The 15,992-nt window shown below is 38.5% G+C and overlaps 1 pseudogene; it reads left to right on the top strand.

The window, feature by feature from the left end:
- Positions 1–14,064: 14,064 nt before the first annotated feature.
- LOC114085981 (protein Mdm4-like) lies at positions 14,065–15,650 on the top strand (annotated as a pseudogene).
- Positions 15,651–15,992: the final 342 nt, after the last annotated feature.

Raw genomic sequence — 15,992 nt, forward strand, 5'->3', positions numbered from 1 at the left:
ATAACGGTGACCATTAGAATACAGTTTATTACCAGGGAAATGTGAGTAGAAACATTTTTTGCACTTCTAAGCTAAGGTGTTTAAGCAGCAAAAGCGACTTTTGCATAGTCTCTTTCTTTCCCCATCTACTTGACCCTTAGGGCCTTGAGCAAGATAGAAAGAGGTTGAACTTCTGCAGGAGGCAGTGGAAGACTACCAGCTAAGCAAGAGCCCTGGCATTGGACTTGACATTAGTGAGAAATAAATGACTAGTGGGTTGATATACTGAGATTCTAGTGTTGCTGTAACTAATCCAGTTATAGCAGGGATGGAGGAGGGGATCAATTATCAGAGCCTAGTTTTTTTTTTTAACTATGTCTGCTTTTTCCAGCTGTTGCAGAATCCCTTTCTTTTATAGGAAGTATAATTCTTACACATTATATGCAGAAAGATAAGGTACTGGCCTTTTATAAATAAGAAAATATTTCCTGGAATCATGTACCTTTTTCAAGATTGTTTTCAGGAATCCTTATAATAGCAAAGGGAGGTTGGTCCTCACAGAACAAGAAAAGCCCTGATTTTGATTGCTGGGTTCAGCTTGCATTTCCTTATTTGCTAAAACATTGGACCATCACCTGTAACTGTAATATAGTTTTTATCAATGGGAATGCAAATTTCTCTTTTGGAAAGCTTTTCAATAGGAATGTGACCTTTATTCATAGTGTTTTCTCACCCATTTAAACAAGACAAGTTTTTCTATAATGGAAACATTTTTTTAAATGATGCAAAATATGATAAGGAAACATCCTTTATGGTGCTAGTATTGGGAAAGAGGAATAATAAACAATGAAGGTACTGTTTTATCAAGTTTTCATGTTATATAGCTACATTTTCTTGGGGGCACTGAGAGAATGGCTGCTAGCACCAGACTGCTAGAGTTCAAATCCTTTCTCAACCATGTATAAGCCAGGGGACCTTGATCAAGTTATTAAATTTTTCTGTGTCTCAGTATTTCCATTTGTAAAATGAAGTCCACCATACTTACCTCTTAGTCTTTTGAGGATTCATTTATTTAATGCAGGTAAAACTGTTAACATTGTGTCTAGAACATATGAAGCCTTCAACAAATGTCAGCTATTGTGCCTAAAATGCTTTGAGACTCTGATTTGCCTGTGGTATAGCTGGATTTATGCCAGAATGTAAAAAGAAAACCAAACAATTGCCTTTCTGGGTCAGATCTGTAGTTCTTTCTGCTTCTCCAGTGAATACTAAAAGGTAACTTCACAGGGCTAGGAATGGGGAGAGCTTAGGAGAGTCTCTTTTGACACCAAGTCCATATTGAATTAGAAGCACACATGTTTAAGAAATTAATGTACATCAAGAATTTCAAACACTTTCTGACTTATTAATTCAACTTCTGGGAATGAATCTGAATAGATTATAATTATTTTATTTGTTCTAAATACAGAAAAGGCTATATAGCACAAAGGTGCCTTTGAGCAACAGAATTAATAAAGTAATATTTGATTATAACCTGACATATAAAATAAATATCTCTAATGTAAATGATTGAATAGCTCAATAAATAGGGGAGAAGAGACAAATACCCTACGCAGAAGAATTCCAAATAAATTGTGTAGCTACTCTGCCCTCCTTCCTAACAGCACAGTAGGGAAAGAAGGGAGGAAAAAGAAACTTTGCAGTGGAGAAAGCTGACAAACACTTCTTTGGCCAAGTGACCAAGGCCAATTATCAACAGTCATAAATCATGTTGCTGGTATGTACCTCTGATATGATATGATAAAAATAGCACTTTCCTCTGTGATATTCCCCCCACAAATCCATAAGCCCAATCTAAGCATGAAAAAAAACACCAAATTGCAATAGAGGGTCAGCCTATGATATACTTGACCAGTACTCCTTGAAATTATCAAGGTCATCAACAACAAGGAAAGTCAGAAGTTGCCACAGCCAAGTTGAGCATAAGAAGACATGACAACTAAATATGAGGTGGTGCCTTGATATCCAGAAAATGACATTAAGTAAAAGCCAAGAAAATCTGAATGTACTATGAGTTTTAGCTAATTATAATGATGTATTGATATAGATTCACTCATTGTAACAAATGTACCATACTAATGTAAGGTGTCCATAAGAGAAGAAACTGTATACAAGGGATGTATGGAAACTTTTTATAGTATCTGCTCAAATTTTTTGTAAAACTGTTCTAAAAATAAAGCACAATTGATCTTCATTATTAGTATTAGCTATGTTCTATAAAGTCACCAAGAACAATGACTTGGCAAATATTGAGTTACAATCTCTAACTGGAGCTTCTGGTCACAACATTTTGGAATCATAAATAACCTTGTTTTATGTGTGTTTCTGTTTGAAGATGCCTTATTTAATACATATTATTGACTTAATAACATTGAACTCATAGCTTACAGCTCTAACTGTAGCCTGGAGGAAGGTTACCTAACACATGGGTTTCTCCATCAGACACATCACAGCTTTCTTGTATTTAGGGACACTAGATAACAATACAGAACTTGTTTGGGAGGCAATTTTAAATGGTGAAATCACAAACAAAAAGCAAAAATGTGGCACTAAATAGACCACAAGAAGGACACTTGTTCATACTCCAAGAAGTAAAACAAGAAGACAGAGTAAAACTTTGGTTGACCTCAGCTAGGAATGTGTGTGTTGAACAATTGAACTTTTCAAGAGCTCTGCACATGTGCATGCTCATAAATGACCAGTATAGGTTTTGGTATTACAAATAATTTTGGGAAGTAAGAAAATTCACAAATACAGATTCTGTAAATAAGAATCAACTTGGGCTGGGGATGTGGCTCAAGCAGTAGCGCGCTCACCTGGCATGAGTGCGGCCCGGGTTCAATCCTCAGCACCACATACAAACAAAGATGTTGTGTCCACCGAAAACTGAAAAATAAATATTAAAAATCTCTCTCTCTCTCTCTCTCTCTCTCTCTCTCTCTCTCAAAAAATGTTTAAGAAAAAAAAAGAATCAACTATATATTAATATTTAAAAGCCTTTAAGTGTGTTCCATAATAGTCTTAAGTTCTCTCCATAATCCTCCATAGATCTCTCTTTCTTGAGTTTACCTAGTATTCAAAAATGTATTTATTTATGTATTTATCTGTTTATCTACCTATTTAGCCTACTCCTATGCTGTCCAATATGGTATCTATTGAGCCACATGTCGCTATTGGTACTTGAAATGTTACTGGCCCAAATTGAGATGTATTATAAGGATAAACACCAGATTTTGAAGACTCAGTGCAAAAAAGAATGTAAACTATCTCATGAATAATTTCATATTGATTATATATTGAAATGTTAATATAATTAAATAAACCATATTATTAAAATTAATTTCACCTGTTTCTTTGTACTTCTATAATGTAGCTACTAGAAATTTTAAAATTATACATGTGGCTTGCATTTTATTTCTTTGGGACAGTGCCAATGTATATCATCTCAGGGAATATGAATTCCATCAAAATATTAGTAATGTAGGAAGAACATAAGACTACAGAATCATATTAGACCATTTAATCCCCTCCTTTTAGGAAGCTAAGTTTCAGGCAGATGAAGGGTCTTGTTCAAGTTCAGCCAGTCAGCGGTTGGCAGAGCACCATTCAGACTGCACTCTACTCTCTTCCAGTCCAATTTCATTTACCTAATCTTCTCTGTCTACCCTTACCCACCAATAAATAAAATTCCACAGCCTACATAATTCTTTAAGAGAAAAGCAAGATTGGCGGCTCGTGAATTAAAAGAGACCATTTCATGAAATCTTGCTAGTTTTCTGTAAGTAGGGCTGCCAAATTTATAAATGAAAAATATAAGATTCCCTGTTAAAGTTTGCATTTCAGATAAACAATGAATAACATTGAAATAAAAGTATGTCCCAAATATTTCATGGGATACACTTACACCAAAAAATTATTCCTTGTTTATGTGAAATGCAAATACAACCAGGCATCCGTGTTTTTATTGTAAGTATATTCCATGCAAGATTTGGGGGCACACTTAACTTTAAAAAAATTTTGTTGTTTGTCTGAAATGCAAATTTAACTGGTGTCCTCTATTTAATCTGGCAACCCTACCATAAAGCCTTTGAGGAAAGAACTGATTTGCTGATTTCTTCCAAGCACTTATCTTTCTGTGCTCCACCGAGGAAGAACCCAAACTAGTGAGTCATTCATCGGCTCCATAATAAAACATGGAATCTCCAGACTTGCCTTCCCATCTGCAGGCTATCTCAGCTGTCAATGCTATCTTTCCAAACAGCCAACTTACCCAGGAATCATGCCGCAGATCTCAACTGTCCCTCCCAACCTTTATAATCAATTTGAGTTGGGCAAGATGCCAGCTTAAAAAAAAAAAAATCACAGAACCAACTCTTGTAACTATGGAGATAAGAGAGAGGAAAGGAAAAACCCAAGGAAACAGACATGCTTTCCTCTTCTTTAAAGAAGCTCTTTTGAAATGGGACAGGCAGCATTTGGTACAAAGGTACAAACATGCCAGCCATTTCCTGGATATGTATTCATATTAAAGAGAGCAAGACAAAAGTTAACTGAATTTTGTATTTTGTAGTTTTTTTTCCTTTCATAACAATTATGTTGTGGTATTCTCAGGGGGTGATGGAAATGGTCCTGGGTGCAGGCAAAAGAGGGGTATATACAATAAGGGGTTCATTGCCTGTAGAGAATTTAAAAACAATAATAAAACTGACTAAAAGTCGCTCTGCTTTTTATGACCCCAATGTTCTGGCCATTCTAAACAATGTCATTGATAAAATATTCCTCCTACTGCACATGCACCCCTTCCCTGATCCCACACTCTTCTCATTTTAAGCAATGCCATCAACTTTTTATAAAAAAAGAAAACTGCCTTATGGGGCCTCTTTGTTTTGTTGGGGTTCTGTGAAAGGTAGAAAGCAGGAGAGAAGAGCTAGAAGGGGATGAGATGTTTAAGCAATCAAAATAGCAAGAGTTATGAGTTTCAGTGAGTAGGAATTTCCTTCTCATAGCGTCTGTATCTTGAGGTTCCTAAGGAAGAAAAGGCAATATTATAGTAAAAGGAGCACTGGATTAGGAGTTCAAAGACCTGGGTTCATGCTGTGGTTTCATATCTGGATAGGTGCAGATCTTCTCTGAGCCTCCATTTTCTCTCCTAACAGAAAGATGCTCTAACCACTCCCCTCTCTGCCTGTTTCACCTGTTTTGTCTTGTGCAGTTAAATGATAAAACATGTGAAATAAAGTGTTTTTTTCCTACTGGAAGGTGCTTTGCTGATATAAATCATGATTTATTTTATTAGGGAATAAAATAACAGTAGCTTAAACAAAACAGAAGATCCAGTTAGGTAAAAGTCCAAGTTTGAAGGCAGTTGATAGGGTCAGGATAAATTTCCTCCCAGAGGTCACCTAAGGACCCAGATTATTTCTTTGTTATTGCCCCCATCATCCCCATCATTCCATGAGGTGACTTTTTTAACTTGAAGATTGAAACTGAACTACCACCTACCATAGCCTCATTCTTACCCACAAGACAGAAAAACAATAAGTGGAGGATGAGCAGCTCCCTTTAAGAATATGAACTGGACATTAGACACATCACTTTTACTCCCTTCTTATTGGTTAAAATTTAGTCACGTGGTCTCTCATTGGTGCTATGTAGGCTGGGAAATGTAGTCTGTAGCTGGACAGCCATGTATCCCACTAAAACCTTCAGGCTCTATTGTCAAAAGTTGAGAATGGATGTGGTATGGTAATGTGCAGTTCTGCAACAGTTATTGTTATTACTTTTCAAGTTAGTGGATAAAAAGTTGTTTCGTTTTATTGTTTTAGGGAATAAAGCAAGATGAAAATCCCATCTTTCCAAAGTGGCTGATGAATTGTGGACATATATCAATGTAAATTATCCTTGTTTAAATGGGAAATGGATCTCCAGAGTAGTAGATTTTTAAAAAACTTTTATCTGGAGACTGTATGACTATTGTCAGGAGACCTTGTCAGTATGAGTTGGGGCACATCGTGTAAGTATAGCCCTGTGCCTCTTGGGGACCAGGCTCAAATCCCAGGAGAAACAAGGAAATGAGGCCACCATGCTATTGTTCTGACTCTATCCAGTCACTCAGAGAACTCATAACTGAGAAAGTGGTACATCATCTGGTTAGTGCCTTCTCATCCTTGAGGCCTTGTGTCACTGCCTCCATAATTAAACACAGACCATTAACTGTAACCCACTGCACCCACATCAATTATGCCAGTTTGGATAACAGCCACAGAAACCCTTCTTCCTGTCTTCAGTCTCTCTGGAAATGATGCCGGTCACAGCACACAGGTATAGTTAGAATTGCCTTGGCTTTTATAAGATGTCAAATTAGCAAGGCTGTTATGCCATGATGGAACAGAAGCTTTATTCTTACATATGCTGATTAAAAGGTAATTTAACCTCTTCCAAAGGTGGTCGAGCTAATCCCCAGCAGTATTGACATTGTGTTAATGAGAAATTGCTCTCTGGAGTGATAAATTAGCCCTCTGAGACTAGTATGCAAACCCATCTTCACTGGATGGCCGGGGCTTAAAGAGCAAACTTGGTTTCATCACCCTCTGCCCCCCTCAATTAAATCTGCATGAACTGATGCACTGTGTCTGAAATCCTGGATCTATGCAGACCAAAATGCACACTTATAGCCTACTCAGTAATGCTGCTTTCTTGCATGTGCTAGGCCAAGCTGACTATAGCTCAGAGGTAATGAGGCTACTTAATCCACCTCATTTTTAAGAAATAAACTCAATTCACCATGAGAAAGGAGAGAACAAAACCAAAGGGTCTTAAAATGCAGGAGAGCTTTTATATTCACTTGATCCAATATTTTCATTTTTCTTATTGGTAAACTGAGGCCCAGGGAGATGAAATACTTTGGCCAGGGATGCAGGAAATTTATACAGCACTGATGAACTAGAACTCATTTCACAAACAATGGAGTCACTTTTTTTAAAACCCATTTCTATCCATCCTATGAGGATTTGTATTACTAGCTACATACCTATGTATTACACATTTGTATTACTAGCTACATACCAATTGTCTCATCATCTAGACATACTCATTCTACCCCATGGTTTTCTTTCCAGGTGAATAAGGTATTCATCTTGCTCAAAAATAGGAGCCTGACTTCATCTAGTACAGCAGACATAAGTTTCAATCTGTAAACTCCAGTGAGAAAGAAACACTGCATCTCTTTATTCTCAATAAAGCCCAACCCCAATCCTGCCAAGCTGGTGGGAAATTCAACCACAGATATTCTTGGGCTCTTTCTCTCACTCCCTGGTGTGTGCCAAGGATCTGGGTTTCAGGCAGTGCTAAGACATCAGGACGGCCTTCTGGATCTTGGGCAGTCCAGAACTATTGCTGATACATCCTAGAGCCATCCCAGAGTGCCCCTTCAGTCCTTCAGATTCTGCAAGGCTATTGTCTGTGCAAGGGGGCTGAGGAAGCCCTAGATTCTGGGAGCCTATACCATGATCCAGCCTCCTTTCTTCAACTCAGGTGTCTGAAACCCACCTCCTCTTGTAAAATTTTCAGAATGCAAAATACAGGCACCTGTGGCTCTGTGGGCTCTTAGATTTGTGTGTCTTACACCCAGATGCAAGAATTTTATTTTAGTCTTAGGGGAAAACCTTCTTGTTTTCCTCAAAACTATTCATTCATATTCTCTCTCTCTCTCTCTCTCTCTCTCTCTCTCTCTCTCTCTCTCTCTCTCTCACACACACACACACACACACACACACACACACACCATTATAGTTCATGGAGAGGCGGAGGCATCCAAAAGCCAGGAAGGAAAATGTTTGTAGGTGGCTTCTACACTTTGTCTAACTATAAACTTTTTTGTGGCAAGAGAGCAGAGTGAAGGAAGAAAACAAAAGAATCCAGGAAGGGGAAATATGAATTATTTCTCAACAACTTATACAGTAGTCCCCCCTTATTGGTATATTCACTTTCCATGATTTCCATTCATTACAGTCAAATGCAGTAGGAAAATATTAAATAAAAAATTCCAGAAATAAACTATTCATAAGCTTTAAATTGCATTCCATTCTGAGTAACATGATGAAATATCATACCATCCTATTCCATTTAGGATGTCAGTCATCTCTTTGTCAAGCATATCCATACCTTATATGCTACTGCCTGCTAGTCATTTAGCAGTCATCTCAGTTATCAGATCAACTGGTCCAGTATCACAGTGCTTGGATATATGGTTTGGTATCATCATGGGTGTCAAGCATTCACTAGGGTGGGTCTTGGACTATATTTCCCATGGATAAGGGAGAACTACTATACTGTACAGGGAGATTTAAAGTTCCATAGAAGGAGGAAGAACACAAATTCCAATTCAGTTTCCCTGGGGAAAGAACACTAGAGAAAAATTGTCCCAGTTCCATCTTGCAAAAGGATGAAAACCATACAGTCATTTCTTTGCAATGAGAGAGGCCACTAAGTGACCTCAAAATGCAGCAATGTCTGCACTGGCACTTTGGTCTTCCTCACAATTTTATTACTCCTTAACTCCTTGCCACCTGGCTACAGATGCCTGATTCCTCTGTGGAAGGTCCCCACTGATATATTTGTTCAATCCAGTGACTAAATCTTAGTTTGCATCCTCTTTGACTTTCTCCTCCTCTTTTAAAACTCTTGGGGGATGGTTGGTGACATCTTACTGCTTCTTCCTCTATCAGGCTCATTTCCACACTGAAGTATTTTTTCCCTTTCACTTCCACTATAAAAGGCATTTTCTAGAGAGTTGACCTTGGCCACCTTCTCTTTGTCTTTTTTCTTTCTCTTTTATTTAACCTGTTCCTATAACTTTATTGTCTTTCAACTTGTTTCTCTAGCCCCACTTAATTTCTTGAATTCTGATCCAGAATCCCAACTGCTCTTTGGTTGTTTCCCAGTAGATGTGCCTCAATATCTCAGACCTTCCATATTCAAAACTAACTCCTCTTTCTTCCCCAAATTGGATTCTCTCTAATTTCTTTGTTCTATTAATACATCACTATTCTTCCAAATTTTTTATTCATCTTTGACTCATATTCCCATTCTCCTTACATTCAATACTGTTTAAATCTAAGTAGATTTTACCTCCTCAATGGAATATTACAGGTAACACAAACACCGAATTATGTGAAACTGTTCCGTATTTCTGGAATATTTGTTTCCATGAATGCAACATATTATGGTAACCATGGTTATAATTTTGGCCTTGTTTTTGGTAATTTCTTCTACACAAATATGTTTTATACAAAAGAGATAATCCTGTCTTAAACTTGTTTTGTCACTATGCCATGAACATTTTCCTATGTTATTAAATGTTATTTTTATAGTAATTCTTAAATTTTGAGTGGGTATCAGAATTATTTGAGGGTACTTGTTAAAAATGTATTTCCCTGTATCCTCCTCCAGAATCCCTGATTCAGTATTCTGGGTAAGGCCCAGAAACCTGTAAGTATATCTAGCATCCCAGAGGATTCTAATACATGATGTTTTCAGATCCCAATTTGAGAAACACTGTTGGAACAGCACAGTTTTAAAAGATTGCCTCATTTTCCTCTGTTGACATTTACCATGATTTAGTTACCAATCCCTACTGACATATATTTAGGCTGCTTTCCAATTTCTTAATATTATTATTAGTTCTGTGCTGACTTTACATCTAGGCTGTCTTCATCACTCCCACTCCACCTACTCACACATACAAATTTTCTCTAAATTCCTAGAAGTAGAATTCCTGGGTGTAAAGGATATGCAAAATTATAATATGGTCAGTGTGACACATTACATATTATTCTATTGCTCATTATATAATTATGTAGTATATCAATTAATATGTAACATTAATTATAGTACATAATATTATATCCTTTAATGTAATATGCTAATTGATGTATAATGTTAACTATATAATAAACAACCTAGTAATATATAATATATTAATTTGTACACGTTTGGGTCAAGTTTTCTTTGGACCTTGCATAAGAATTACTTTTATCTACATTAATTTCATCAGGTTACATTTCATCCACTATATCCAGAGTAGTGATATTTTTGTATTCCTACTTTCCATTAAAAGTATTTGCTGTGTTTCTGATCTCCTGCATATCTGATGCATGACTTCCTTATTTAAATTTAAACCAAGGATGGGGAATAGTGAATGTGATAAAATCAAGAAACAACTTACTTCTCTAAAAGATACCTATATTACTTAGCATTATTGATCATTCTTCAAACATTAATAATAGCTCTAATAGAGACTGCCTTATGATTCCCTGTCTCATCCAATTATAAGGTCCTAGGGACAGAATTTACCACATTTTTTGAAGTGCACATCCACTGCCATCTATCTCTTGACTCTGGTCTACCAATCAAAGGAGAAAAGTAGGTTGTATTCATTTTCTGTCTTTCTCTTAGTGCTGTTTATCATAAATTAATAACACTGTAGTGGCATATGACATAAAGCAGTTCATGTGTCTGAGGGGGCACTGAGGACTCTGTTCATCTGTTGGACTTGCTTTGGATCTTTGGGTCAGCTAAACTGGCTGGACTTAACTAGTTATAGTTCATATTATTATTATTGTAGGTGTTGAAAAATGTTTAATTTTTAAAAGCTGCACATACTGTTCCAAGGTTGGGTAAGCTTGGCTTCATATTGAAAAACATAGCATTCATAAACTAAAAAAAGTCTCATTTACTAGTCTTTTTGGAAAGATGCCTCCATCTTTAATCTGTAGAGATGTCTTAAAGGAAGTGAAGAATGTTTGAGGTTAGCATTACCTGGGCAGCTAGAAGACCTGAAAGCATTAAGATATGAAATAGTCACTAAACCCTTATGAAATATAGTCACTGAACCCTTATTCTTCCCTAGACCATTGACGACTATCCATTGCAGCTTGTCTGATCTTTGTGTGAATTAGGAATACACACCCCTTTTGGGCATCTGCTCTATATTAGGTGGAAGGACTTTGACTTTGGCCCCCCTGGGCTCCCTCCACCAGGTGCCTTTGCAAGGGGCTCAGCCTGTAAAATCCTGAAAGGAAGAGTAAAGAGAGCATGGAGAAGAAAAAGAAGGCTTCATGGCAAAGAGAAGAGGTTGGAGGTGAAAAGGGGAAAGAAGCAGAGGAGGGATATAGGTTGCCTGGTAGTGTTAATGATGACAGCAATAATAATAATCTCTAACATCAGTTCAACCATAAATGTCCAACAATCTGTTAAATGCTTCACATCTATGCTCCTAACTATTCTGAAACATGAATATGATTATTCTCCCCATCTTGTTGCCAGAGAAACCAAAGCACAGAGAGGCCAAGAAACATGCCCAGTATCACAAAGTTATTAAATGGTCTAACCAAGATTTCAACCAGGCTATCCAATGCTTCTTCTTAAGCATATAAAGTACTTACCACAGAGCACTTGATGAGACACACCAAACACTACCTTCTAGGTATACATACAGTATGTGCTTGTGCATGCACATACCTGCACACACACCATGACCAGGACAGAACTTCCAGGACCATAGCTGTTACCATGTGTACATAAATGAGTGGACCCCAGGAGCCTCTCCTTGTGCTTATTTGAAAAAATAGTATTTTAATGAAATGGACTTTGGGGTGGTGCTCTACTTAGCTAATTATCTCATCCTAGTTTGCCTGGTACTTCATCAGTTTTAGCAGCAGAAGTCTCGTGTCTTCTCAGGTAGAGGGGGAAACCCATCTAAACTGGCATTCAGAGGATTTTATCCCATTCACTATTTCCCATCTTTGGTTTAAATGTAAGTATGGAAGTCATGCATCAGGTATGCAGGAGATTAGAAACACAGCAACCCGTCTACCCTGGCATTCTCGACACTATCCTAGTGTCAAGATCCAAGTGTATGTTTTGTTATTTCTTCTCACTGAATACACAAGGGGGCATTGTAGCCATTTAGTCATGCGTTCCCCAAAATATTGATTAAGCACTTAATTGGAGGTGTGATCGCTGCCCCAAATCCTAGCAGTGAGGATAGGATAGGGTGACAGGAAAGTGAGAAACCCTCTATAATCCGCCAAAAGAAAGAATAAGATATATATTTAAATGAACAAATTCTCACATTGAACTCACTATATGTCAAGCACTGTAATGGGTACCTTTACATTTTAACTCAATGTAATTGAGTAAGCATTCTATGGGACAGCTACTATTATTGCCATCCCAGTTTAAAGAAAATGTAGGCAAAGAGAGGTTAAGTACCTTTCTTTCCGACCATCACACAGCTAATAAGGGGCACAAAGCAGGGTTTGAACCCAGGAAGACCCTCATTGCTCCAGGGTCCATGCACTTAATTTTTATGCTCTGCTTAGGCTCAACAAAAGGGTCTAATCCCTATCAAGAAGTCTGCATGTCCTCGGTCTCTCTGGCCCTGCTTAGAGGTTCTTCCCTAGCCCAGAGGGTCTCAGCCTTGGTTGCACATTAAAATTAACTGGAAAGTTTAAAAACTAATACTGCTTTCCCAGAGTCCTACTTGCAGAGATTTTTGTTTCATTAAGTTGCTTTGGCCTGGGCGTTTGGATGTTTAAAAGTTCGCTGCAGGAATCTTATGCATAGCTGGGTCTGAGAACAGAGATGGTTAGATCATCACCCTTTAGCAAGCTGGGTTACCTAGTCTTCTAAGCCAGCATGCCTCAAATGTTAATGTGCATTTCTCTCAGCTGAGGACCTCATTTAAATGCAGATTCTGATTCAGTAGGTTTGAGGATGGGGGAACCTAAGATATAATGTTTCTAACAAACTCCCAGGTGGCGCTAAGGTTGCTGGCTCATGAACCACATTTTAAGTATGAAAGATTTTGATCCAAAGTGTGGTTTTTAGACCAGAAGCCTGCAAATCCCCTGCTTGTTAGAAATGCAGGTGCTTGGGCTCCATTCCAGACCTACTGAGTCAGAATCTGCCTTTCATATACTATAGAGTTGGAGAAACTGCTCAAAGCCTGAGCTCCTCCTCCTCAGGACTGGGAACAAGTTACAAATGTACTAAGGTATTGTCATCCCTGAGCTCTTCAGAACTTGGACAGTGATTTCCAAGGTCCAGCTGCAAGCAGCCTCACTTACCCCATGTGTGTCTAAATATTATAGGTTTTAATGCTGGCCATCAAGTAGAAAATGTTGGCAAGCCCTGCAGTAATAGAGTCTTACCTCCCCTTTCCCTTATGCCCCAAGCAAGCCTTTACTCACCCTATTGCTCCCACCTGGGCAACCTTTGGTCAGCCTCACCCAATTCCTGAAGGTTCAGCCCATGGTCTAATCCTCCTCCATGTAAACATTCCCATTTCCACATACCCATTTTATCCTGATGGACATTTTCTTTCATAAAACAAACACTTATAAACCCTTCACATTATTAATTCATCTAATTCATGCTTTACAGGTCAGGAAAACAGGCACAGAGCAGTGGGGTAAGTTGCTCAAGGTCACACAGCTAGTGAGTGGAAGTGTCAAGAAAATAAACTAAGGTAATCTGGGTTCAGAGTCACCATACTAAACCACAACCCTATGATTCCTTTCATTATGTGGGACTTACAGATGATTTACTCCAATATCTGCCTCTATTGTCCCATGACCTTACTCTATGCATCTTTGTGTCTTCTCCTGTCCTCAAAAGGACAAAAGTCATTAGATGAAGGCCCCACATGAATCCAGTATGGCCTTATCTTCACTAATTATAATTGCAAAGATACTATTTCCAAATAAGATCACATTTCAAGGTGCCAGATGGACGTGAACTTTTTTGGTGACTGGGGAAAACACTATTCAATCCAGCACATGAGAGCATATAGATTGTTTCAGGGGAAAAGTATCTCTTCAAAATTCTCAGCCACACACACTTTCAAAATACTATTGAGACCTTGGGACCCGTGACTGACACCCTCTAAATTCATCAGAGGCGCAACCCAGGGAGCAGTTATAAGTTTTGATCAACTGACTGCAATTTCTTCTTCAGCATCAAATGGCATCGTTTTCCACTTCTGCCCAGTGTTCAACATCTGATAGTGCTTGCAGGTTCTCCTGAGAAAATCCATTAGATTGATTTAATGTGTACAATAGGTGCAATCAAACCTGCCATTTTGAAGGTTTGGCAGGCAGCAGGTACAATGACAAACTGTCCCTGATGGAGTGGTCCTGCAGTGCTATGCCAGTGGATAAGTGGAGAAGCAGCTGATGCTCAGCAGAAGCAGCCTACGGCATACAGTATTGCACTGGCAACCTGTGAGGAAAATCCACTTGGATGTCAGAGTTCCTCTATGAAGCATCCAAATAGCTCTTGGATCAGCTAAGAAAGAATCTTGTCACCAGCATCCCAAGGTCATGGCATGGATATTCCAGATCAAGACCAATTGAAGCAAAGTACAGAGGTATATTCCAAATTCAGGAGAACCAAAGAAGACAGTAATCCCACTCAGAAATCCTAGCGAGGGAGCCAGCACATGCCTTGTTTCATGCACAATAACATGTGGGTTTTAAATGAGGCAGTAGCACAGCAGTAAAGAAATGGAATAAGAGTAGAAGCTGCTGCCAGGCACAGTGGCACATGCCTGTAATCCCAGCGGCTTGGGAGGCTGAGCCAGGAGGATTGTGAGTTCAAAGCTAGCCTCAGCAATTTAGCAAAGCCCTAAACATCCCTGTGTTCAATCCCTGGTGAGAGAGACAGAGAGAGAGAGAGAGAGAGAGAGAGAGAGAGAGAGAGAGAGAGAAGGAGGAGGAGGAGGAGGAGGAGGAGGAGGAGGAGGAGGAGGAGGAGGAGATCAAACAAGTGGAAAATTTGGGAAATATGAGTGAAAAAATGATCAAAGTGGGGAAAAAATGAACTTGAGGGTTTTCCATTTTTAAGGAATGGCACTGATGACAAAGTTACTCCCTAGGGTGAATGGTATCATTATTGAGTACAAGAAATGTAACTCTGGGGGCTGGGGTTGTGGCTCAGCAGTAGAGCACTCGTCTAGCATGCGTGATGCACTGGGTTTGATCCTCAGCACCACATAAATATAAAATATTGTGTCCACCTATAACTAGACAATAAATTTTTTAAAAAGAAAGAAATTTAACTCTGTAAAGTGTTTCTAACATAGGGCCCTGAGGAAAGGTGGGTATTTGGACTATTCTAAATTAAACTAATCCATTCTCTCTTTATGACTTTCATCACTGCCATACCTGAAGAGAAAGACAATGAAGGACTTGATGTCCCAGATTGCCAAAGAACCATTTCAGTTCCAATTGTCACAAAAATCTACAAGTAAAGGTAAAATGCAAATTTCTTGATCCCTGTAGCTCAGTGAAACTCTTGGATCTGAAAGCCCACAGGAACACACAGATGGCCTTTCAGAACAGAGAGCTACAGAAAGCACGGAGAGCTGACAAAATGTCTTGAAGTCATGCAGCACATGTGAGAAAAGACCAGGCACCAGGACTATCATTCATGGAAGGACAGGCCACCTTGTCACTTGTTTTCGCTGTGCCTGAAGATTAAAGAAGCCTGGGATTTTATGCCTTCTTTGCAAGAAGATTCAGCTGGTTATTAAGGTTTTTATGGCATAGCTGAATCGGCAAGTTGCAGAGAAATGATAACCAGGGCCAGGTCATGGATAAAACCATCAGTATTGAGCAGCTCCAGTCAATGTGACCCCCGCCGCCCCCCTGCATCCACTTAGTTATTCATGCAAACGTCTATGTGCCAGGATATTTTTTGCCTTCTAAATTCATATAAATTTGAGAGTGAATCTCTAGATCTGGGGGCTCCATATTCTTCATCCAAAAAAGAAGTCCTTAGGCAGGAACAATTACAAAGACAAACAAAAATATATTCATTCACTAAATTATCTGAAGAATAACATTTTCCTTGGTGGATTTTACTCCCTACCTTTCTTTCCTATTCTATTA

The sequence above is a fragment of the Marmota flaviventris genome, chromosome X (genome assembly GCF_047511675.1).
Source record: "Marmota flaviventris isolate mMarFla1 chromosome X, mMarFla1.hap1, whole genome shotgun sequence".
In the NCBI taxonomy this organism is placed as follows: domain Eukaryota; kingdom Metazoa; phylum Chordata; class Mammalia; order Rodentia; family Sciuridae; genus Marmota; species Marmota flaviventris.